We start from the raw sequence: 24,004 nt of genomic DNA on the forward strand, positions 1-24,004 counted from the left end.
AACATGATGCCTGGTCACTGCGCCTGAACACTGCGGGACGCAACACCACAGACGCAGCGGCCAACTTCATTACCTCTGTGCCAAGAGCCAACTTCTACGTCAGTGACAGGTCTGTCCTTGGCCACCCCAGTGTCCATTCCTCGTAGGGTGTAAGGACTTTGATGTCCGGTGCCCCGCCGCCCATCTGGGCCGTCTCCCTTTTGTTTTGGGCCAACTTCTCCCTGGGGACACACAGAGGCAGCACTGTGAGCCGCCCGCATCGTTCATCGTGGGGTTGGGAGTGAGGTTGCGATGGGGGGGGGGGGGGGGAGGAATGGGATGTGTGCAGGGGGTGGGGAGTATGGGGCAACGATGCCAGGGGCCAAATGCCAACCCACCCGGGCGGCCCGATGGAGGTCATTGATCTTCTTACGGCACTGGGTGCCGGTCCTCCTGTTGACGCTGCCCGAGCAGACGGCACTCCAACTTCCTCCCAGATGGCACTGACTGCCCTGTGGCTGGTCTTCTGAGACCCTCGGGAGAACCGGGCATTCTGTCTGATCTTGACCGTGTCCAACAGTCTGGCCAGTTTGGCATTCCCGAATCATTGGGGCTGCTCTCCTTGGTGCCGTGACTGCGAGCTGTGTGGGGTTGGTTGTGCAGGAGCAATTTAAGTGCGGCTTTCCCTTGTTAGCAGGGGGCTGGAAAGAGCAGCCCTGACGAATCAGCCGGTGGGGCCATCATTTGTGGCGCGAAGCCTGTGAAGTCTTGTTAAGTGGATCAATTAATGTTTGATACCGGTGATGGCCACGCCCAGCCGAGCATCGGGAAGCCTGCAGCAGTTCCCACTTGCTACCACATTTTGAAACTTTTCCTTAAAATTGCACCCTATGGGTTGAGCAGGGTTGATTCTGACACAGCCCACTTCTGATTCAAAGTTCCGTACAGTGAGGACCACAAATGTAAAATCATTTTAGTGGGATACCAATGCCCACTAGGTGGCATTATCGAGCCAAATGAAGTGCATTCATTTTTGTCTGAACAACTCAAAGTACGTCTGGTAAGGCTAAAAAATGTGATTATGACAAATAATTCCTCTAAATTTCACAATAGTTCATCACTTTAAATCTCACTCAAATTGATAATATTGTGTATTTGAGGTGTGAGGTTTTGTTGCAATCCAGATGATTGCTAAGATCTCCACCTTATATTTATTGAATTAATTGTTTGTAAATTTCTTTTAAAACAGCAAGAGAGCGGTATTTCAATCGGTACAACAATTTGGTACTTTATTAATTTATTCTAAATAGCAAATATGGCTTAAAAGTGTAACCATGGGCTGGATTTTCCGCCACATCGGAAACTCCAATACCAGAGGCGACTGGCAGAGAATCGAGTGGCACTGATCCCGTTTCAATGCTCCTGTCCTCCGCTGATGTCATTAAGCCATTTGCAACTTGCTAACGGGCCGGGCACCATGTCTCCAGTCCCGTGTAATTCTCTGGTCCTCTGTGGGAATCAAGTAGGCAACAATTGGTGCTGGTCCTGACAAGCGAGTACCTGATGTGATGGATCTCACGGTGGGCCAAGGGGGTAACTCTTTAAGGGAGTTGCCCCCAAAGTCCATCGGAAAGTTACCCTCCCCACCCCATCCCATAATGCAAGACTTGCCCACCCCACTCTTGACCAGACCACCCCACCACACCCCCATCAGGGACCCCTAATTAAAGAGACCACTAGAGACCCCTAATTAAAGAGACTCCCACCAGAGACCTCCTAATTAAAGAGACCCCACCATAGATCCCCTAATTAGAGACCCCTACCATAGACCCTCTAATTAAAGAGACCCCCAACATGGATCCCGTAATTAAGAGAGGCCGACCAGGACCTCCTAATTAAAGGGACCCCCACTATGGACCCCCTAATTGAAGAGACACCAACCATTGATCCCCTAATTAAAGAGAGGCCTCCCGGTGACCTCCTAATTAAAGAGACCCCCACTATAGGCCTCCTAATTAAAGAGAGGCCTTCCAGAGACCCCTAATTAAAGAGATCCCCACCAGAGACCTCCTAATTAAAGGGACCCCCACTATAGACCGCATAATTAAAGAGAGGCCTACCAGAGACCCCTAACTTTTAAAAAATACATTTAGAGTACCCAATTATTTTTTTCCAATAGAGGGGCAATTTAGTGTTGCCAATTCACCTATCCTGCAAATCTGTGGGTTATGGGGGTGAGACCCACAGAGACACGGGGAGAATGTGCAAACTCCACACAGACGGTGACCCGGGCCGGGATCAAACCTGGGTCTTCTGCGCTGATGTGACCATCAATTCACAAGACACGTGGTTGGAAGTGAACAGTGGTTTTAATAGTCTTACAACTGAGCCTGCCTGCGACGAGATGAACTGGCAGCAGGCTCACAACTGTAGATCTTTATACTTCCAGTTAGTGGGAGGAGCCATGGGCGGAACCATGGGCGGAGCCAAGGGTGGAGCCCAGTACAAACTCCTCATCTCCCCCTTTGGGCAGAGCCGTGCAACTGCTCGTATACCGAGCTTACAAAGACACAACACATACAATACAGTATAACACAGTGTGAATTACTAGGATTGTGATTCACCACTTCACCATTGTGCTGCCCAGAAACCCCCTAATTAAAGACACCCTCACCAGAGACTCCCTGAAGAAAGACCTCTGGATAGAGATCCCTGTCTGGAAGCCCCCTGGACAGAGATCCCTGTCTGTAAGCTAGAAAGCAGTGGTAGACAGAGGCAGTAGTCACCTGTGAAACTAACCAATTTTTACAAACATCAACTTATGATTAGCAGCTCCTGGACTACATCAGAGTATAGTTCTTTCTATTAGTTTCACAGCTGACTACTTCAAAGTCACTCAAGCATGAAGGAAAGCAGACTGGATGGCCCCAATGGCCTACCTCTGCTCCTCCCTCAAAGACGCAATATAAATATAAATCATTGATTTAATGAGGTTTATAAAACGACTGTTGATCAATATTTCTGTATCTTTGAAGAAATAGAAAACACATAATAGTGATACCGAATCCCTTGGTTTTTAGATGTTGGTTTATGTGTGGCTAGGTTTGTTTGGCGTCTGTTTAGGTTCACTGAAGACCTTGCAGCACTTTTGCAAATATAGTACCACAAATTTTACAAAGATAGTTGGTAAGTGCAGTTAGCACTTTCATTAACTAGTAGAGCGTTTCTAAAATCATTTCTCTTTTCGCCACTTTTTCAGAATTTCTGAAGGAGGTTTCATGGAGAGTCCCAGTCATTTTCTTTCACCCCTCCCTATAAATCATGCCAGATCCTTGTGTTACCCCACAAGCTGCCATATTCCATGATCCTTGAGCCATTGTCGTGGACAGACAGTCCTTTCCACTTGACCAATCTCTGGGCCTGTGTTCAAAACACTTTAATGCAGGCAAGTACTCCACATGGGAAAGAAAAACTGATTCCATCGATCGTGTTTAAATCGCGAAGAGCGGGAAAGGGGAAATAAATGAACCTTAACAGACTAACCAATCCGGAGTAATAATCCAATAGAATGAGCAACTTTACACAAAACCTGCCACCAATATACGTACAAACTGGAGATCAACGAAACATGCAGAACCGCACATTTAAATTTAAAATACGTGTTAAAAGCAGAATGGACACAATTGCCAACAGATGGAATAAGTCTGCAAACTTGTAGAAAAAAAAGTCAACTTCTGTTTTAATATCTTGAATGGTCAGTTTTGCACCTCAAAGATGCATTTAACATGATAAATATAGTTCTTACATGCCTATAACTAGGATCAGAATGATACTGGTTGCATATACGGCCGGTTAGCTCAGTTGGTTAGAGCGTGGTGCTAATAACGCCAAGGTCGCGGGTTCGATCCCCGTACGGGCCAGTAATGTTTTTTCTTCGAAATGAAATTTTAATTCTATTATGTAACAAAACAATGAAATTAAAATAACACGTGCCCATTTTTTATATATAAGATTTAATTTTTATTTTGCAAAAAAAGACGGGGTGAAGATAAGAATTTGTTAAAAGGCTTACACCTCCCCCCACCATTTGCACCATCTGCAGGATGAACTGGGTCGAAGATTAAGACGTGAAACATTTATGTGTGGGATCAATTCAGAGACTTTCTGTTTTTACGAACATAGGGACAAGGAGCAGGAGAAGGCCATTCGGCCTCTTGAGTCTGTTCCGTCAGTTAATGAGATCGGGACTGATCTGACAGGAACCTCAATTTTGCACTCTACCCCCAATAACCTATCACCCTTTGCTTACCAACAAACTATCCAACACTGTCTTAAAAATACTCAAAGAGTCTGCTTCCACCTCTTTTTCAGGAAGAGAGTTCTGAAGACTCATGACTCTGAGTGAAAACATTTCTCATCTCCATCTTAAATGGGTGACCCCTTATTTTTAAACACTGACCCTTAGTTCTAGGTTCTCCTACAAGAGGAAACATCCTCTCCACATCCGCTCTGTCAATACCCCTCAGGATCATATGTGCTTTAATCAAGTCACCTCCTACTCTTCTAAACTCCAGCAAATACAAGTCTAGCGTGTCTAACCTTTTATTTCAGATTTTTAGCATCTGCAATACTTTGCTTTTTAATCAGAGCTGCCTGCATGATGGCACAGTTAGCACTGCTGTCTCACCAAGCCAGGGACCTGGGTTCAATTCCAGCCTTGGGTCACTAACTGTGTGGAGTGTGTGTGTGTTCTCCCCATGTCTGGGTGGGTTTCCTCTGGGTGCTCCGGTTTCCTCCCAGTCCAAAGATGTGCAGGTTAGGTGGATTGGCAATGCTAAACTGTCCCCTTTCAGAGGGTCAGTGCAGACTCGATGGCTCCTTCTGCACTGTAGTGATTCTATGATTCTGATGTTAGGTAGCTATCTGTGTGATCCCCTGAGGGAGGTATTGAAGAATTAGGGGGAGAAAGATATCTTAAAAAGGAAGGGACCATTAGGCCATTGGTGAGTCAGTTTCTAGAATCAGCAGCCTTTGGAAAGGAATAGGGTGAGCAACTGTGAATAAATTAGGGTTGTCAATTGTGATCAAATGTATTCCTGGAGGTTGCATCACGGGTTGCCCCAATGCTCCCGCCATTGGCCAACACATCCATCCTTGTGATGTACTGCCTTCCTACATCAGTTGAAAAGCAAAAAGATTCATTCGCCAATTGAGTGATGCTTGACTGTCAGCCAAAGACCCTTTTTTCTCCCCAAATTTAAATATTTTTATATCTGATAAAGAGAAATGTTCAAAGAAAATTTAAAGAAACTATTTTTAAAATATCCACATGATTTTCCTCCAGGGTTGTGAACAGTAGTGTCCTAGAGAATGATCTTCAATTCCCAGAGGCTCCAGATCAATCATGGAGGGTTGGCAACCCTGGAAAGAAAATCTCTCATATCCCAGTTTTCGTCACCCAAGTTCAACCAATAGTGCTGAGAAGATTCAGTGGAGAAGTACTATAATAATTCAGTGTTACTATTCAGTGTTGGGAAAGTACTATTCAGAAACGCAAAATTAGTCTGTTGAAATTTATCATGCCTTAGCATGGATTGCTATTCTACAGCACTTATGGCTCCATATTGATTACAATAGAACCACATCACTGGAATTCAGGACTGTACAGCAAACGGGAAATTAAGCAAGAGTCTTCATGTTCCATATTTTACTGATGCTATCTTTTCCTATCCTACAGCCGCTTTAATTAATTAACAGCCTAGCTCTTGCATTGAGATTGCGTTTCACCTTTCAAACCTGCAAAGTGAATTTATTTGCATCACATTTGTCAAATGCACAGGGCAAAAAAAGAATTGTAATAGACTCAAATTGAATACCTGGTTGGCAAAGTATGAGGAACCTGTTACCAGCAGAAAACTGAGAAAATATATTATCCATCTTTTCAGAGTTGCATTTACAAATCAGTCAGTACCACAAAGAAGAGCGACAATTTGCCCAATTTCTTCACAGGGCCTTTCTTATTCAACATATTAATTTACAATAGAAATAACATTTGGAGCACAAACACATTGAAAATGATTCAATTTTTTAAAAAACTTACCACAAACTGGTTATTTATTATTAATGCATACAAGAGTTTTCCCCACTTACATCTGTCATTCAATGTTACAGTATGGTAGAAACCACATCTAAAATTATGAAAGGATGAGGCAGATAGAAGAAGTCTCCTTCCAGTAGTTCATGGGCCGAGAGTGAGGTACATAGATTTAGAATGGAGGAAGGGAAACGCTTTACGTTGTTGGACTCTGGAAATGTGCTCATCATCAGACATTGGACACTATGGAATCATCAGTGAATATGCCCCAACCCCGAGGTCAAGGCTGGTGCGTCCACCAGGTGAACCAGCCGGTTGCCGAAGGTGGCACTTTTTTAGGGGGAGCAGCAAAAAACTGCTGTTTTTTAAAGAAACGAAAGCTGGTCAGATTTATATTGATGAGCAAATTGTAAATTTGTGCTCTCTATCCAGCAGACTAGCTTATCATATTGAAAGGATGGAAGGCGTTGTGTGTTCATAACTCCAGCTGTGTTTTCCTTTTAGAAATAATGGTAAGATTTTATCTTGATCACTGTATTAATAGCCTTTTAAATTGAGATGTGGCCCCAGCCAGGCTACCCAGCCGTCCACAATGTACTTGTGTATCCACCATCCTCTGATTAAATTCAAGTTGTGCTATCTTTTAGCTACAGTCAATGCTTTATTGAAAAACAGTTATTGTAAGATCACATACAATATTTTAATAAATAAAGACTTAAACCATCATGAAAGGCTTTTTAAGTGTATCTGTTGTTAAATTCAATCGAACGTTTGTGTTTTATATCCAAGATGTAGTATGGGATGAAGGGGGGGGGGGGGGGGGGGGGGGGGGGGGGGGAGTTGGGACAAATTAACATAACTGAGAAAAATGCCTATGCATCATATAGAAATTAAATGCAAATGTTTTTAAATTAAGTTTTTGACAAGAAATCAAAGTCTAGCAACTGAACAGCAATATTTTAAAAATTATAAAATCCAAGATAACTTTCAATTTCGAGTGACTATTGTCTTAATGGAGCACTGATGGAACTTGGCAAGTCTGATATAACGTGCTGAGATCTCTTATTAAATGGTAATAAGACCTCTGCGCCGTGATCTAGCTTAACCACTATATTGAATTGTGTGGCGTGTATAGTTGCAAGTATATATTCACTTGTTGGACGATGATGCAGTATAACATTTTACTTTTTCTGTATATTCTACCATCAAGATTTTGTGATGTCACAATTTATGCATCAACAATCTAGTCAGGCAGGTGTACTTTGGAATTGAATTATTATTTCGTTTTTAAAAAAAAAGAAAAACCTATTACTTGTGCTAGAATGATTGCCGATTTCCAGTTTAGTTATAGTTATATGATTGCAAAGGTTTGGGAATGTTGGCACAATGTCGTATTGGTGCGAATAAGATGTAAATATGAAAACGAGAAACTAGACTGGATTCTTAACTAGGAGTATGGGAAACAGAATCTTTTGTGTTTGAAACCGCAAAATCAATAGCTTCGAATTACAATTCGGAGTTGATCGTAGTCAAAAAAAATTCAATTGTTAGGGTTACGAAAATTTTGAAAGAGCAACACATGGCCAGATAATGTTCTACTGCGGGAAAGAATAATTACAAGTGAACCTATCAGGGTAGTTTCAGGTATTGTGGATGTAATAGCCTTACAATGATTGGGACACCTCAGGGGATCGTTGCATTTAGCAACACGAAGCATTGTAAAGGAAAAGAAGATTATGCGTGAGAAATCGTCGCATGAGCAATTCAAGCTGTCGCAAAACACTGGTTTAGAACGACCATACTTTGATTAATGACATAAGCTCAAAAATATTTTCCTTGCTCGGTCATGATAAAGATTGTTGACAATTGATATCTGAACGCCCCACATGAATCATGAAGACTGTAAATCTCACGGTCGCTTAGTACATCGCTCGCCCAAAGTCCAAATTTCTAGTTTTTAAGCCATGTATTATGGTTTTTTTAAAAATGCTAATCTAAAAGTTGTTTTTATTGTTTTAAAGTATGCGTGCAGAATGGGTGATACCGATTAATCGAAAATGCCGGTTCAGCGTTTTCAAGTAATCAGAAAGCTCCGGGTTGATCGCACGATAATGTGGGTGTTGAGGAATTAGAGCGTGGGAATCCAGTAAGCGGGAGAAAGGAATCTGTTGCTGCAGAGCACAAGAGGCTGAGACTAGAGTGAGGGAGACCACAGATAACAACTACCCACAACTATCCATGTGTTGTTTTTAGCAAGCGTAAATGATCCACTTTAAGAGCTCGACTGATGAGCTGAAACTGATGCGTCGTGTAGCCATTAAAACATTCAAGATTGTTCAACATGTGCTGCCCACCATGGAATCACAACTAATGGTGGATGTTTTGTTTTGGATTTTGCACGTGCTGGCTGGTGGAGTATTAAACTGTACTTCATGCTATTTGATTCAATCAGGGATGTACGGCTCACGTTCCTGACATTACACTGGCAGTGAAATTCATACAAGATGTTGCTCAATTGTGTTATACTGAGAACATCTATTTGGACTGACAGCAACATCCTGTTAGTGGAAATACCATTTGAATAGCTACGGCAAAGGAACATCGTGAAACCCCTTCCATAACCTACATTTTTGAGATACTTTGTCTTGAGGTGGATAAAAGTAAAATACTGCATATTCTGGAGATCTGAAACAAAAACAGAAAGTTCTGTAAAAGCTCAGACGGTCTGGCAGCCTCTGTGGAGAGAAACAAATTTACCTTTTTTAGGATATGACTCGTTCTGAAAAAGCCACCTTGGACCTGGGTATACTCGTTCATGAGTCACTAAAACCTAGCAAGCAATTAGGAAGGCAAATGGTATGTCGGCCTCATCGAGAGAGGATTTGAGTACAGGATTAAGGATATCTTGCTGTATTTATATAGAGCTTTGGTGAGACTTCGCCTGGAGTATTGCGCAGTTTTGATCCCCTTATCTAAGGAAGGATACACTTACCATAGAGGGAATGCAACAGTGGTTCACCAGATTAATCCCTGAAGTGATGGGATTGTTTTATGAGGACAGATTGAGGAGACTAGGTCTGTATTCGCTAGGGTTTTGAAGAATGAGCGGTGACCTCAATTAAATTTACAGAATTCTTAAAGGGCATGACAGTCTGGGTGTAGATGTTTAAAACCAGGAGCCACATCTCAGGATAAGTGCAAAGCCACTTTAGACTGAGATGGGAAGGAATTTATTCACTCAAAAGGTGGTGAATCTTTGGAATTCTCTACTGCGAAGGCTGCAAATGCTCAGTCATTGAGTATGTTCAAGACAGAAATTAGCCATGATTGAAGTGAATGACATAGCAGGCTAGACAGACTGAATGGTCAATTCCTGGTCCTATGTTGATCAGACACTGGAGCAGCTTAGCAATGCATCCTTGGATGACAAAACAGGGGAACATGTATCAATCAGACGATGAAAGGTCATCAACTTTAAACATTAACAGTTTATCTGTCCACAAATGCTGCCTGATTTGTTCAATGTTTCCAGATTTTCCATGTTTGTTTCAAATTTCCAATATTTTGCTTTTGTACCAGTTACAGTGCCTGCTCATCATTCCATAATCCTCATTAGAATCTGCAGTAAGACATCTCCATGAGCATTGTCTTACTGCAGCTGTACTTGGCATGGTAAGACCACACCTGGAGTATTGTGTGCATTTTTGGCTTCCTTATCCAAGAAATGATACACTTGCCATAGAGGGAATGCAGCTAACATTCACCAGACTGATTCCTGGAATTGCAGGATTGTCTTATGAGGAGAGATTCAGTCGACAGGGCCTGCATTGACTGGAATTTCAAAGACTGAGAGGGGTTCTCATTGAAAGGTGTAAAATTGTGACAGGGCTGGACAGACTGAATGCAGGGATGTTGTTTCCTCTGACTGGGGGAACCTAGAACAAGGAGTCACAGTCTCAGAATACGGAGTAGGCCATTTGGGACTGAGATGAGGAAACATTTTTCACTTAGAGGGTGATAAGACAATCCTGCAATCAGTCTAGTGAACCTTAGCTGCACTCCCTCAATGACAAGTTAGCAATTCCATTGGGATACAATCCATAATAATTTTATGCCAATGATCAACAGAAGGGGGAAAAAAGGATATTCTTCTGCGCTGCAAATGTTAGGTTATTTTATCATTGGCTTCAATTATCATTTTGTCTGGAACCCCAGAACCAAAAACAAAGGATCAAACTCTCAGGCCATATCAAATACCTTTCAAGCTCTTTACGTATGCCCCACCAGCAATATTTAATTTTGATACAGGACCAGACACAATGTGTATAGTCTCCTCTCCCTAGTTTGCATTTTTGGCACAGTGAGGATTTGGCAAGATCTATCCTGTGTCTTAAGCTTGGTAAACAACTTTAGTAACAAAATCAGGAAAACAGTTCAAAGGGCTATAGACATTCAATGTCAAAAAACTTTCCCCAAACAGCATCCCCTTAACAATTACATACCTTCCCCCTTGTCTTTCACACAGTTCTCCAGTCTTAAAGGCAAATTCTTATTAACTCAAATTGCACCCCCCCCCCCAGCTTTTAGTTGAGAATGGGGTAAAAATCACCTGCCCCACTCAGCCCTGCTTCAATTTCTAGTGCTCCTTGTCGTTTAAATGAGTTTCCTGCAACAAAGCTATGTCAATTTTCTCCTTTTTAAAGAAAGACAGAATCTTCTTTCTTTTAATATGATGATGTATCCCCTGTGTATTCCAGGAGCTGTTTTGAAGTAGGTATGGCCATTTCTTATTCAGCCAGAGCATATCATTGACAATAAAAAAAAATGGCTTATCTGCCAAGGATTTTTCCGTCCCACTCGGGCGTGCATTAAAATATACTTCCCCCATCTCCAACTATACCAGAAGTGCAAGTGATACATTATAAAGTATTTTTGTAAGGCACACGCCTTTTCTGTACCCTTACGAGAGGCAGTTAACGATTCTTTAACCCCAAAATACTAAAATAAAACACCCATAGAATTTTCACAGTAACTTCATTACAGAGTGAATGTAAGCCTACTTGTGACAATGATAAAGATTATTATAGCTCTAAGGGGGTGATCCTCACCAAATGTGAGGTCCTGCAGGTCTACACCTACAAACCTTCCATAATTACACCAAGTTTTTCTCCTCAAAAGAGCACAGAAAGCCCTATCTGCATTCTAACCCTTTCTATTGTGACTTAATCCACACACACCTCCTAGCAGCAGCATTATTCATATTCATCATGATCAGAGCAAAGGAGACAATATACCTCCATTATAAATGTACAGATGAAAAGAATGGAAGGATATTCTTCACATAGCCCTAGTGTCATACAACCAGCACAGTGTAGTCCTGACTAGAAGGAGCACGCTGAGGAGTAATTTTCATTAAAGGCAGATGGAAGTATCTACCATTCTTAATGATAAAAACTCACTGTAGTGTTCAATTGTTAAATGATTCCTGTTAGAATGAAACATACAAACACAAAATCAGGAAGGAATTATAATAACAAGGGATAGAGTCCAGACTATAAAGTGAACTGCAGTCTGTTGCTCCAAATTATTGTCTTCCATGGAGTTCACAACAGCCAAGGCAATAGCTGGATTGTCGAACATATTTATAGAGTTGTTGGATGTCACCCTCAGCGCAGGAGGATATGGTAGGCATAGTGGACGCCAATGGCCTTCAGGCGTCTTCTAACTTCATCAAACTCCATGCATCTCTGGTGTATCCTCGTCATAAAATCATGAAAAAAAAAGACCTTTGCTCCCACAAAGATCAAGTAAAATCACAACTAACCACCTCCAATATTCTGGCGATCCTTGAAGTTATGGAAACGGATAATGAATTATCCATTGGTTGTCCCTCGGCCTTAGGGACAGGATACGACGGGTCCATATTTTGTTTCTAAATTAGGAAGATGTGGTGAGCAGCTTTCAAAGAATTTAACTGGGAGTTTACCCTCAGCTCTTTCTGACAAACTGGCAATCCAGACATCCTTTCTCCAGCCTCGGTTTTCCAGGTCATCGAGGAATTCTGATCTACCATGAAGTTGCTTTTCCAAGGAATGTAAGTGACCCTCAGCCGAGGAAGTTGCATTTCAATAGTACTAATTCTCTCCTCGCTTCGTCAAGCCTATACTCTGAGCTCTGATATTTTGTGCTAATAGAGTTTCTCATCAATGACCTTCATAGTATTAGCAGTCACCAGTTGTAATGCATTTGAGTGTGGTGAATTGAGAGCCTGATCGCTCACTATATCGCCATGTTGGATCGGCTCCACTACAGTCACTTCTGACTGTTAGAGTCAGAGGTTTACAGCACAGAAAAGGCCCTTTGCCCTATCGTGTCTGTGCTGGTCCAAAATAATCACTGATTATTCGAATCCCATTTTCCAGCACTTCTTTATATATTGAGATTTTCTTAATATTTCTTGGCATTTTGTCACTAACTTTTAGCCAGAAATCTTCCAGGCACATAATATGGAGTTTTTGCTCCCAGGTTAGTTAAGCACGAGCTGTGTGAGCGCGATAAATGGAAGGATTATAGGCTGAGTAGTGCCAGTGCTCATGGAAACACAGCTTGTCCCACACTCACATCTCGTGACCCTCTGCTCCTATTTTCTATTAAAAATATGTATAATTGGATGCTGGATGGCTTCACTAAGATGATTTTCAATCATACACTGTTCAGGTTTGTGGCTTCACACAAGGGGCAACGGACACTCAGAAGACTGCTGGCTTTGATGAAAGGAATTTAAAAATATCCACAAAAGCAATATATTGCATAAGCTTTGATGAAGGGTCATCATTAATCTGAAGCATTGACTGCCTCTCTATCCGCAACTGCTGCCCGACATGCTGAACATTCCCAGCAATTTCTCTATTTGATTTGATTTTGACTGTAAATTTTAAAAATCAGTCAGAAACCAGACGATGTGGATGGAGTGAGTTCTTTCATAGACTTAACTGGAATCACTCAATGCTCATCCACGTTTTTAATGGGGTCTTGGATGGGCTGGTTTTAAAAAGTCACATGAGAGGTACAGGAGATCGTCACTTTTTAAAAACAGTCGATATGCCTGGGAGCCTCAGTTCCTTCTGTTAAAGAACAAGTAGTGTGGGCGAAGCAAGTACAAGTCCTGGAATTGCAGTACCACAGTAACAGCCGATCACCACACGGAGGCGACCACACTCCGCAATGCGTCAACTGCTCTCAGTTTCAAAAAATATTTTAAAATGGATTCAATTAACGGAGAAACTCCAAAAAAACCCCCTGGAAATCGGTTGAAGAGAATCCTGGCGGGTCGGGCTCGAAGCCAACCGAACTGTGGTACGCGCGCTCCCAAAGAGTTCCACCAAGAACCGTGAAAACCGGTGATTCTGGGCACATTTGTTCTCACAGTTTCTCTTTGGCAGGAGGGGTTACTTTTTAATTTACAAAAAGCGGCCCTCGATGGACGTTTCATGATAACCGTCAATGCATACCCTCGAATCTCACGTCCGACTGACAGGAACATTTAATAAAATACAGCTGGCTAGCCAGCTATCAAATATTTAAGGGGGGGGAGGAGGGGGATAAAGCAGAAATGTTCCATATATCGCTCTCTTTCTTTGCTTCCTCCTCCCACCCACATTAACCGCCTCCTCCACTACTACAACAATAAGGGAAAGAAAGCCAAGGCAGCGAGAAAATGAGATCCGGGCTCGGCGCAGAGGAAGGCGGAGAAGGCGGCCGAGAGCGTGAAGAAGGCCGGGCGGGCCAATGGCGGCGCGGCTCGGGCCTCTCGCGAGGTTTGGAAGGCCGGTCCGTTGGGAGTGCGGACCAATCGGGCGTCGAGTTGGGGCGGCGGCGGCGCAGCGATCGGGGGGTTGCGCGCGGTGCGGGTGCTGCGGCCTCGCCTGGTTTGAGGGGACTGGAGGTGACGCTCTCAGTGTATTTTTTTGACGTGGCGGCTACGTATCAGCAGAGCCATCCACTCCTGGCGCACCGTAATCAGTGACGAGTAAAACTACGTAAGGGGTAAGTAAGAGACACGGAGGGAAAGAAGTCAATTGAGAGACGGTGGCACCAACACTTAGACGCACAGCATGCACGTAGCATTAATGCAAAGGAGGGGAGAAAAAAAATTAAAAACAAAACCCCGGGCTGGAGACGTTGAGAGTGAAGCAGAAGAATAATGTGGCAGCTGCTCGGCTCTCTCTCCTTCCTCTTTTCTCTCTCTCCCCCGATTCATTCACCCCATCTCCCCCAACCATTCCTCTTAATTTCTTACTTGGGAGGGAGACACTGGCCACCGACCGGCAAGATCAGAGCTTGCAGCCCAGTGCAAGTGGGATGGGTGACTTCGATCCAGGGTCTTTCTGGAGGCGTTCGTGTTTGGGTGTTCCTGTGTACTAAATTATCTGTCCCGTCCCTTGATCTTTCAGGCTCTGAAATGTTTCAAATGTCTCTTAAATCGTAGGGGACTGGGTAGATACAGCTGACAGGAAACGTTTAATAATGTAAAATATATATATACTGTACCCCCCCCCCCCAATCGGTTTTTGTCCGAGACTGCGGTGCCTGTGAAGTGCGATCGTCTGCTTCATCCACCCACCTCCCAATTTCTAAGGCGATCCTTTCTTATCCAGCCCGCCACCACCCGTTCACACATAAATTATTATTAATAATAAAGCCTCCAGTCGCAGGAAGCAGGCTTTTTGTTGTGAAGTTTACAGTAGGGGTTTCAGACGACCGGGTTCATTGCGTTCGTTTTATTCACAAATCGATTTTGAACCGCAGATTGCGGGCGAAACATTGCAAGTTGCATTCTGGCGTTTATATTAAAAAAAACCTCAAACGGAGAGAACGACAAGGGGTCGCGCAGAGGCGCCATCGATCGATGTATATATATATATATATACTTTTTGCAAACGAGGTGCCCCGCGGATTCTCTGGGTTTTTATATTTTGATAAGTTCTAATTCACTTATTACTGTAATTGAGGGAACATTCACACATTTGCCCTGGGGAGGAGGGAGTGGGGGGCATTCCTCCCCTCGTTGGATTTGAAAGAGCGGAATTGCTCTTTTCAGACGAGAGGGTTGAATTGACCCCCACCGCATTTCTATCGTATGGTATATCTATATATTTATATATGTGTGCGCGTTGTATTGCACCCCTCTCGCCCTCCTCCGACTGAGTTGACAGGAGCGGTGCTCACCGTGTCTCCTGTTACTTTAGCCGCCCATTTTTGTATATGTAAGCTCCTGACGTTTGTCCACTTGCGACAACATGATCAGCTACAGTGTAACAACATGACGTTATCCTCGGTTAGACTTTGTCACAGAAAATACGACCGAAGCTGTCGATGTGTGTTGAGTGAGTGAGGAGAGAGAGAGATACGCACACACACAGGCGAGGAAATTTACTTAAGAGGCGAGAGGGGGGAAAAAAGCCTCATCGCCGCCGCCAGTTCTCGCTTTGGCACCGAGGAGACCCGGGCGGGTTGGGACACATCGCGGCGAAGCGCAACATGTCGGAGAGAGGGAAAACGGGACAAATTACTCGACACCTGGATGCAGATTATTTCGACCGATTGCTGTTTTTTTTTGTGGCTGAGATTCCGTTTACCCCAGCCCCCCTTTTTTTTCCAATGATAAAAACATCGCGCTTGTTGAATCGACATTTATAATTTCGCGCCGAATGTGTGCGGGTTTCTCCCTCAGTTTCCAAACGAGCCCTGGAATATAACGGCCAACATCGAGCCAGAAATCGTATTTTGTCTTTTGATAAAGCTTCCGACGTCTGCTGAGCAGATCGGGGAGGGGACGAGCGCCTGACATGGCGATAGGTTTTCTCTTTTTTTAAAACAAACAGCTGGATCGTGGAGCTCTCTACGGGCTGTTAGAACCATTTTCTCCTCCTCCCCTCCCCCATTTCAAATTCGTTCAAACAAAATGTCTTAACTCCTTGAAGTATTTGTTTAAAAGAAAACGACCCGTGAGCTGAGGGTTATTTATGTGCGAATCGGTTAAAACGTTGGCGTTAATTCGATCGTCTCCTCAACAATAATCAATACGCGGCTGCGGTTTGCAATGAGCTTTTTTCAAATTTTCGAATACCTGAGCAGCTCCGATCCATAGGCCGCTATCTTGGTTTTTATTTTCAAATGCTCAAAAATAACTCGACGTTTTCGGACATATTAAGCATTTAAATGCGTGCGACTGTCGTTTTAAAAAAATAGTGTAGTTTATTTGTGCATGTTAAAGAAAAGCTAGTTCGTGCTGGAGACGGACACAAAATGGCGGCGGTTTGATTTGCTTGGAAGGTTCTAGAAATGGCGTACCGACTCCTCAAGCTGGTTCGCCCGCATTGTCCTTTAGCTCAGCAGAAGCGTGGAAATGTATTGAGGTTGGCTCCGATGTAACCTTACGGCAGAACTGCAGTTTTGCAGGAGCTGCATTTTCGTCCCCCCCCCCCCCCCCCCCCCAATTCCTGCTATCACCCAAAAGTAAATTAGCCCATCCGATTGCCAGTTATTGTGTTTGTGTTGTGGGGAAAGAGTACTGTAACATACAAAACGCGCGACGGTGGCATTCATGTGCACACATTTGCCACCCCCGGGACATTTACATCTTTGGAGTTGGGAGACAAACCCGTCGCCAAGACCTGTTTTCCAAAGCCTTTTAAAATGTTTGTACTGGGATAATCGCTAACATACCACTTGTCTGCACTTGTGACTTTAAACAGTAAAATCAGTACTCAAGATAGTTTTCATTAGAGCAGAAAAGGCGACGGAGAGATTTAAAAGAGGTGGTGGAAAATTATCGGGTATTGATGGGTAAGCAGGGAAATTAGGTAATAAAAGATACAGATTTACGGTAGTTGGCAGAGGGGAGATGATTTTTTAAAAATGCTGTTCGTTGTGATCTGGAATGCGCTACCCGAAAGGGCGATGAAGCAGTTTCAATAGTTCAAATACTTGACGGGGGAATAATTGTTAGGATAATGGGTTGGGAACAGAGGAGTGGAACTAATCGGACAGTACTTTCAGAGAGCTGGTCGGGGATGAATGACCTCCTGTGATGTATGATTCTACAAATTCAATACATTGTACCTGTTTTGTTGCTGAGGATGTCCTGAAGCTGGCATTACTTGATTTTTAAAAATAAGATTCTTGCACAGTATTTCTGGGGCACAAATACACTTTCTGTACTCTTAAGTGTTAGCTGTATCTTTGGCAGTACTTAATTACTAAATGAAAGACACACTCCCAATGTTTATCTGATCTCATCTGCATGTATGGTATTTTGTTTTTAACAAGGGCGTGTTCATGATTTTATCAGAAGGAAACAGGAACAATTGAATGTTAAGCAAATGAAAATGCTTAATGCCAACCAGAACTCCCTGACCTAATCAACATTTGCTGCTTATTAAAACGAGAAGAAAAATATTATGGCAGTTGATTAATTAAAATATTTTTAAATTGTGTACTTTTATAATGAATGTTAAAATTATTTGTGGATTCTGGGAGAAATTTGATGGAATAAATCAAAATGACTCCAGATGATAATTTTCAGCATCTTATGCAAACGAGTGTGCAAATCTTAATTTATGATTCACTTATGCAGGTATAATTTCTATGTTGCCTGAAATATAAATTATTTATATCTCTAGTTAAATTATTTTCAAAATCGCCTTCCCCCGCCCACCATTGCGCATTCAAACCATTTATTTCTTCCTGCGTTGAGGTTTTGATTCAAGCTTTTAAAATAATTTAATACTCAATCTTGTGATGCCTAAATGACCAATATGGCCATGAAATCTTCTCACCACAGAATGGATTTGAACTCATAATCCAGGCTTAAACTTTGTCTAGGGGGCTGTCTAGAGAAAATACTGTATTATTGGAGGCTCCGTCTTTCAGAAATGTTAAACCAAAGCTCAATTTATTGCTCGGGTGGATGTAAAGGAACCAGCTTGTTATTTGAAGAAGAGCAGGCAAGATTTTCTAGAGTTTCAGCCATTTGTTCCTGAACTAATGCCACCAAAAACACATAGGCATCTCAACAGTCCGAATCATGTCAACCCAGTGGGCATTTTAATGCATTCAGCCCAAGGTATTCACTAATAACCTCTAGTAATTCGGGTTAGAAACCATTCTCAAGCTTTCGATACAGGCAGGTGCTTTTTAGAATATTATAAAGAGCACCAGATGATTTCTTTTTTACAAACAGTTTTTTAAGGCATTTATGTAAACATAGGTCAGTGCGTAATACATCCCTCCATCGCCCACTGTTCCTGCCTAATCTAGACAAAAAATAGCGTATCTCCCCCTTTCCCCATATTGAATCTGCTGACAGTTTGGGCAGCAGTGGCCTAGTGGTTAGCACAGCTGCCTCACGGCGCTGAGGTCCCAGGTTCGATCCCGGCTCTGGGTCACTGTCTGTGTGGAGTTTGCACATTATCCCCGTGTCTGCGTGGGTTTCGCCCCCACAACTCAAAAATGTGCTGAGTAGGTGGATTGGCCACACTAAATTGCCCCTTAATTGGAAAAAATAATTGTGTAATCTAAATTTTTTAAAAAAAGAATCTGCTGACAGTTTAGTTTTCTCCGAAGAAGTCGATAGACGGCTGCCGTCTCCGAATGAACCCTAACGTTGATCCTCTCAGGGCGAACATAATTTTCTCAAGTCTGCGAAACCCCGCCATGTCGCTAACCCATACCCCTGATTTCGGGGGCTTCGAGTCCCTCCATGCTACCACCAGATGATTTCTTAATCCTTCATCTTAACTCTTTGTCAAGGAACCATCAGGGTGTTGCTATCCAATTTATACCAAGGAGTGAATAGTACTCAAATTTGGATCTTTGCACCTAAAGTCACAACATTAGAATGACAAATTTACAGCACATAAATGGATTATTTAATCCAACTGATCAATAACATGAGTATCTTTTCGCCCTTGCAGCAATAGGTAACCAGTTTATTAAATAGATAAAAGTTTTAATGCTTGTAGTTGACTGTAACTAGGATTTGCAAGATCTTGAGATGCTATAGCTGAATTGCTTCCTAACCTTGCTCGGGGTGTAAGCTCTTTCAGATGTCAGGAGGATGACCTTCTGTATGGATAGATGCTATCCCTGTGGATCCTCTTTTCTTGATAAATTCACATGTTGTGCTAATAGATAAATCTGGACCAGCTGACCTGCTCTGGGTTACTGTCCGTGTGGAGTTTGCACATTCTCCCCATGTTTGCATGGGTTTCGCCTCCACAGCCCAGAAGATGTGCAGGTTAGGTGGATTGGCCATGCTAAATTGTCCCTTAAATTGGGAAAAATTAATTGGTTGCTCTAAATTTATTTTTAAAAAGAGGCAGTCATTGAGTATGTTATCTCTGCCAGTTTTCAAAAGAGTTGTCCAATTTCGTCCCACATCTCACCTTTTTCCCATACCCTGCAAATCAAAGTATGAGAAATGGTTCCAGGATGAGGAGCGTCAGTTACATGGATACATTGGAGAAGATGAAGATGTGGTTTCTCACCTTGGTCAAAGGAAGGTTGAGAGGGCATATGTTAGAGGTATTCAAAATTATGAGGGCTTTAGACAAACCAGAGAAAAGATGTTCCATTGCAGAAATGTGCAGAGTCTGCATATTCTCTGTGTCTGCGTGGGTTTCCTCCGGGTGCTCCAGTTTCCTCCCACAAGTCCTGAAAGATGTGCTGTTAGGTAATTTTGACATCCTGAATTCTTCCTTGGTGTCCCCGAGCAGGTGCTGGAATGTGGCGACTAGGGAATTTTCACAGTAACTTCATTGCAGTGTTAATGTAAGCCTACTTGTGACAATAAGAAAGATTATTATTATCAGAAGGATCAAAAAGCAGAGGATAGCGATTTGAGGTCATTGACAAAATGGCGATATTAGGACAAACTGCACAGGGAGCGGATAGAATCTGGAATGTGCTGCCTGAGTGGTAGAGGCAGACTCTTGTGACTTCCAGAAAAACTATTGGATGAGCACCTGCAGAGAAAAGTTGCAGGACTACATGGAGAGGGCAGGAGACTGAGATAGTTGAATTCCTCTTGCACTGATGTGGCAGGTTGAATGGCCTGTGCTATAACCATTCTAAATTGCCTTTTGATTGATTGATTGATATTTATTGTCACACGTACCGAAGTATAGTGAAAAGTATTTTTCTGCGGCCAAGGGAACGTAGACAGTACGTACAAAGTAGACAAAATAATAATCTACAGAGTACATTGACAAATGATACATCAACAAATAGTTATTGGTTACACCACCCTTTTGGTTAGTGATTCAGATTCTTTTGGAGGTGGGGTGGGGCGACACATCTTTTTCCAAGTTTTTTGACAATTTTAAATATACAGTATAACTTCTGCTTACTGCAAGTTTCTTCCTACTTCATGAAAACCTTTCAATTTTGAATACCTCCTATTTGGTATCCTTAATCTTTTGTACTCTTAAGGATACTTTCAGTGTCTCTAATTTTCCAGACAATTAATCCCTTATTCCTGGTCTTCTGGTAAATCTGCTTTATGCTCCTGACTTTGGCGTCCTGCATAAAATGTGCACAGAATTGAATACAGCACCACAGCTGAGGTCTAATGAGTGCTTTGTAAATACTTAGCATGACTTGTTTTTGCTCAGTGCCCCTATTTACAAAGTCAAGTATCTCCTGCTTTCATAACTGACTTAGCTACTTGCGCCCCACTTTCAAAAATATGCGAATATGCACCACCAGGTCCCTCTGCTTTTTGCATCCCTTTTACAATAGTGCTAATTAGTGTATACTGTCTCTTCATGGTGTTCCTCCCAAAATGCCTCACTTCATATTTGCTGTTTTTAAATTGCATCTGCCATATATCTTATTTTGTTAGTCTGCTGAAGTCTGGTACTATCCTCAATATTTACCACGGAACTATAAAATTTAAAAATATACTCTTGTTATCACGTTCATGTCCTTTGCATATAACAAGAAAAACCTCTTGGGGAACTCCAATCAGTAAAAAAACATCCATTCACTGTAAATATCTGCAGCCATCTTTAGCCAGTTATGTGTCAGACTTACCACCATCCCATTAATTCATTGTGTTTCTATTCTCTGAATAAATCTGTTATGTAGTATTTTATCAAATGCTGTTTGGAGGTCCAGAACAATATACAACATCCACTGCACCCAACGCACTGCTACATCAAATAACTCAGGTTAGATGGACACAATGTACCTTTAACAAATCGGTGCTAACTGTTATTAATTCATACTTCTCCAATTGAAACTTATGTCCCTTGACAAAGGTGGCTTTACCATCAATGACAGTAAATTGGTATTTAGTTGCCAGGTTCACTATAGTCTATAATATAATGAAGCTATATTCCTACGTAATGTATGCAGTGTTTGTGCTGAGGAGTACATCATCTGGTTCTTCGGCTTTCATTTGTAACAAGGTTTCACAATTTTTAACTGAACAAAATTGAACTTTTAAGAATTAAAAGTACATTACATCCTCGACTTTGTTAACAGAGGCATAGAGTACAAAAGCAAGGATGTTATGCAAAGCCGTCACAGAATATTAGAAATATTTTAGCTGGAATATTGTGTTGAATTGTCGACACACTTTAGTAAAGATGAGTGTCTTCTGTGAATAGAGACTGGAGAAGCTGGGGTCATTCACAACAGCAGAGAAAATTAAGAAGGGATTTGATATTGGTGTTAAAAATTGAGTGAGGTTGAGTAAATAAGCAGAGACTGTTGATTGGGGGGGGGGGGGGGGGGGGGTGCAGGGTGGAGGTGACATGAAAAAACATTTTTTATGTTCAGTTGTTTTGTGAAATCCCACTACCTGAAAGATACAATAGTCTTTTTTGATAGGGAATTGAAGGGAAAAATGACATACTGCGGGAAAGAGCAGAGTGATTGGAATGAGTTGCATTGGTCCACCCAAGAACAGGCAAGATGTATTGATCCAACTGCCTTCTTTCTGTGCTGAATCATTCCTATGTATCAGTCAAAAAAATTGACTGCTTTTTCCTCTTTAGCCAACTTTACTTGAAAGGTACACATTAATGGGATCTTAAAATTTTTATTAAATTAGTGGTCTTGTTCCCCAGTAAAATTCAAATCAATTCGTTGTGGACTTGTCTATAAGTCACAAAACTTGATCACAAGAAACGGGGCTGACACAATGCAGTACTGAGGGTGTGCTGCACGATTTGAGGTAGTCTTTTGAATGAGACATTACACTGATGCCCCATCTCCCTGCTCTAGTGGATGTAAAAAACACACGCACTACTGAAGTTATCGCCATGATCCTGAGCAATATTTATCTCTCAATTAGTATAATAAAAATAATTTATCTGGTCATAATCACATTTCTGTTTGCACACCTTAATGGATTACATCCTGCACTCATTCACCGTTTAAATGGAGCAATCAAATGAGCTCCCTTTCCTTGCCGTGCTAATTGAAAAATCTGCCAATGAGTTCCGTATTACAGTGTACCACAAACCCATAATCACTTGTCAATATACAATTTGGGATTCCTACTGTCCCACATGCTATTAGATTGGCCTTATTGACAACCTCGTAAATAAGGGGCAGCATGGTGGCACCGTGGTTAGCACTGCTGCCTCACGGCACCGAGCTCCCAGGTTCGATCCCGGCCCCGGGTCACTGTCCATGTGGACATTTCCCTCGTGTCTGCTTGGGTCTCACCCCCTCAACCCAAAGATGTACAGGGTAGGTGGATTGGCCATGCTAAATTGCCCCTTAATTGGAAAAAAATAATTGGGTACTCTAAATCTATTTTTTTTTTAAATGCATAAGCCATTTGTTCACCATGCAAGCTTATGACATAATAAGTGCGTCGAAGCTTCTTTCTCGGGGTACAAATTAAATCTAGAGTGAATATTTTGTGGTGTCTCGGCCAGGGGTGGGGGGGGCTGCCATTCCGTAAGGCAGGGACTCACTTTAGATACCCGGGGGTGCAGGTTGCCCGAGATTGTGGGGGGCTCCGTAGGTACAACATTTCTAGTTTGGTGGGGAGAGTGAAAGCTGATCTGGCAAGGTGGGATGGTCTCCCTCGGTTACTGGCAGGTCGGGGACAGGCGGTTGAAATGAACGCGTTGCCACGATTCCTGTTTATTTTCCAATGCCTGCCGATTTTCCTGCCAACGTCATTTTTAGAGAGATTGAAGGGATGATTACCTCATTCATATGGGGAGGGAAGGTGGCCAGAATTAAAAAGGTGCCACTACAGTGCAGGCAGGGGGTTTGGGTCTTCCGGTCCTAATTTATTATTACTAGGCGGCGAATGTGGAGAAGGTACTGAGCTGGGTCAGAGGGGTTGACTCCCAGTGGGTCAAAATAGAGGGGAGTTTGTGTAGGGGGTCGGGATTGTTGGCTGCTCCCGACAGCCCCAGAAAAATACTCAGGGAGTCCGGTAGTAATAGCTTCCTTGAGAATTTGGAGGCAGTTTCAACAACACTTTGGGTTGGGGGCAGGGTCAAGGGAAATGCCGATTCAGGGGATCCATAGATTTGAGCCAGGCAAGTGGGATGGAAATTTTTGGAGATGGGAGGAGAAAGGAATTGGAACACTAAAAGACTTATTTCTTGGGGCTCGTTATGCGGGATTGAAGGAGCTGGGAGCGAAGTATGGGCTCGAGCAGGGGGAAATATTTAGATACATGTACGTTCGAGACTTTGCCAGAAAGGAGATACAGCGCTTCCCAGTAGAACCAGCTTCCACATTGCTGGAGGAGGTACTGACGACAGGGGGATTGGGGAAGCAGGTAATTTTTGCAGTTTAGGGGGCTATTTTGGAGGAGGAGAAGGCGCCACTAGAAGGGATCAAGGCAAAGTGGGAGGAAGAGCTGGGGGAGGGTATGGAGGAGGGGTTCTGGTG

The 24,004-nt window shown here is 42.7% G+C and overlaps 1 protein-coding gene and 1 non-coding gene across 3 annotated transcripts in view; both read left to right on the forward strand.

The window, feature by feature from the left end:
• The first annotated feature begins 3,825 nt into the window (after nt 1-3,825).
• Nucleotides 3,826-3,899, forward strand: trnai-aau. The gene has a single exon. It is a non-coding gene; the product is annotated as a tRNA-Ile (tRNA).
• Nucleotides 3,900-13,970: 10,071 nt separating this feature from the next.
• Nucleotides 13,971-24,004, forward strand: part of LOC119966503 (cAMP-responsive element modulator-like) — a 191,265-nt gene continuing 181,231 nt past the window's right edge. For both annotated transcript variants that reach the window (XM_038798300.1, XM_038798301.1), the window contains exon 1: nt 13,971-14,119. The gene's annotated coding sequence lies outside the window, so the exon portion shown is untranslated. The remainder of the gene's footprint in view (nt 14,120-24,004) is intronic.

Source organism: Scyliorhinus canicula, chromosome 5 (genome assembly GCF_902713615.1).
Source record: "Scyliorhinus canicula chromosome 5, sScyCan1.1, whole genome shotgun sequence".
NCBI lineage: Eukaryota > Metazoa > Chordata > Chondrichthyes > Carcharhiniformes > Scyliorhinidae > Scyliorhinus > Scyliorhinus canicula.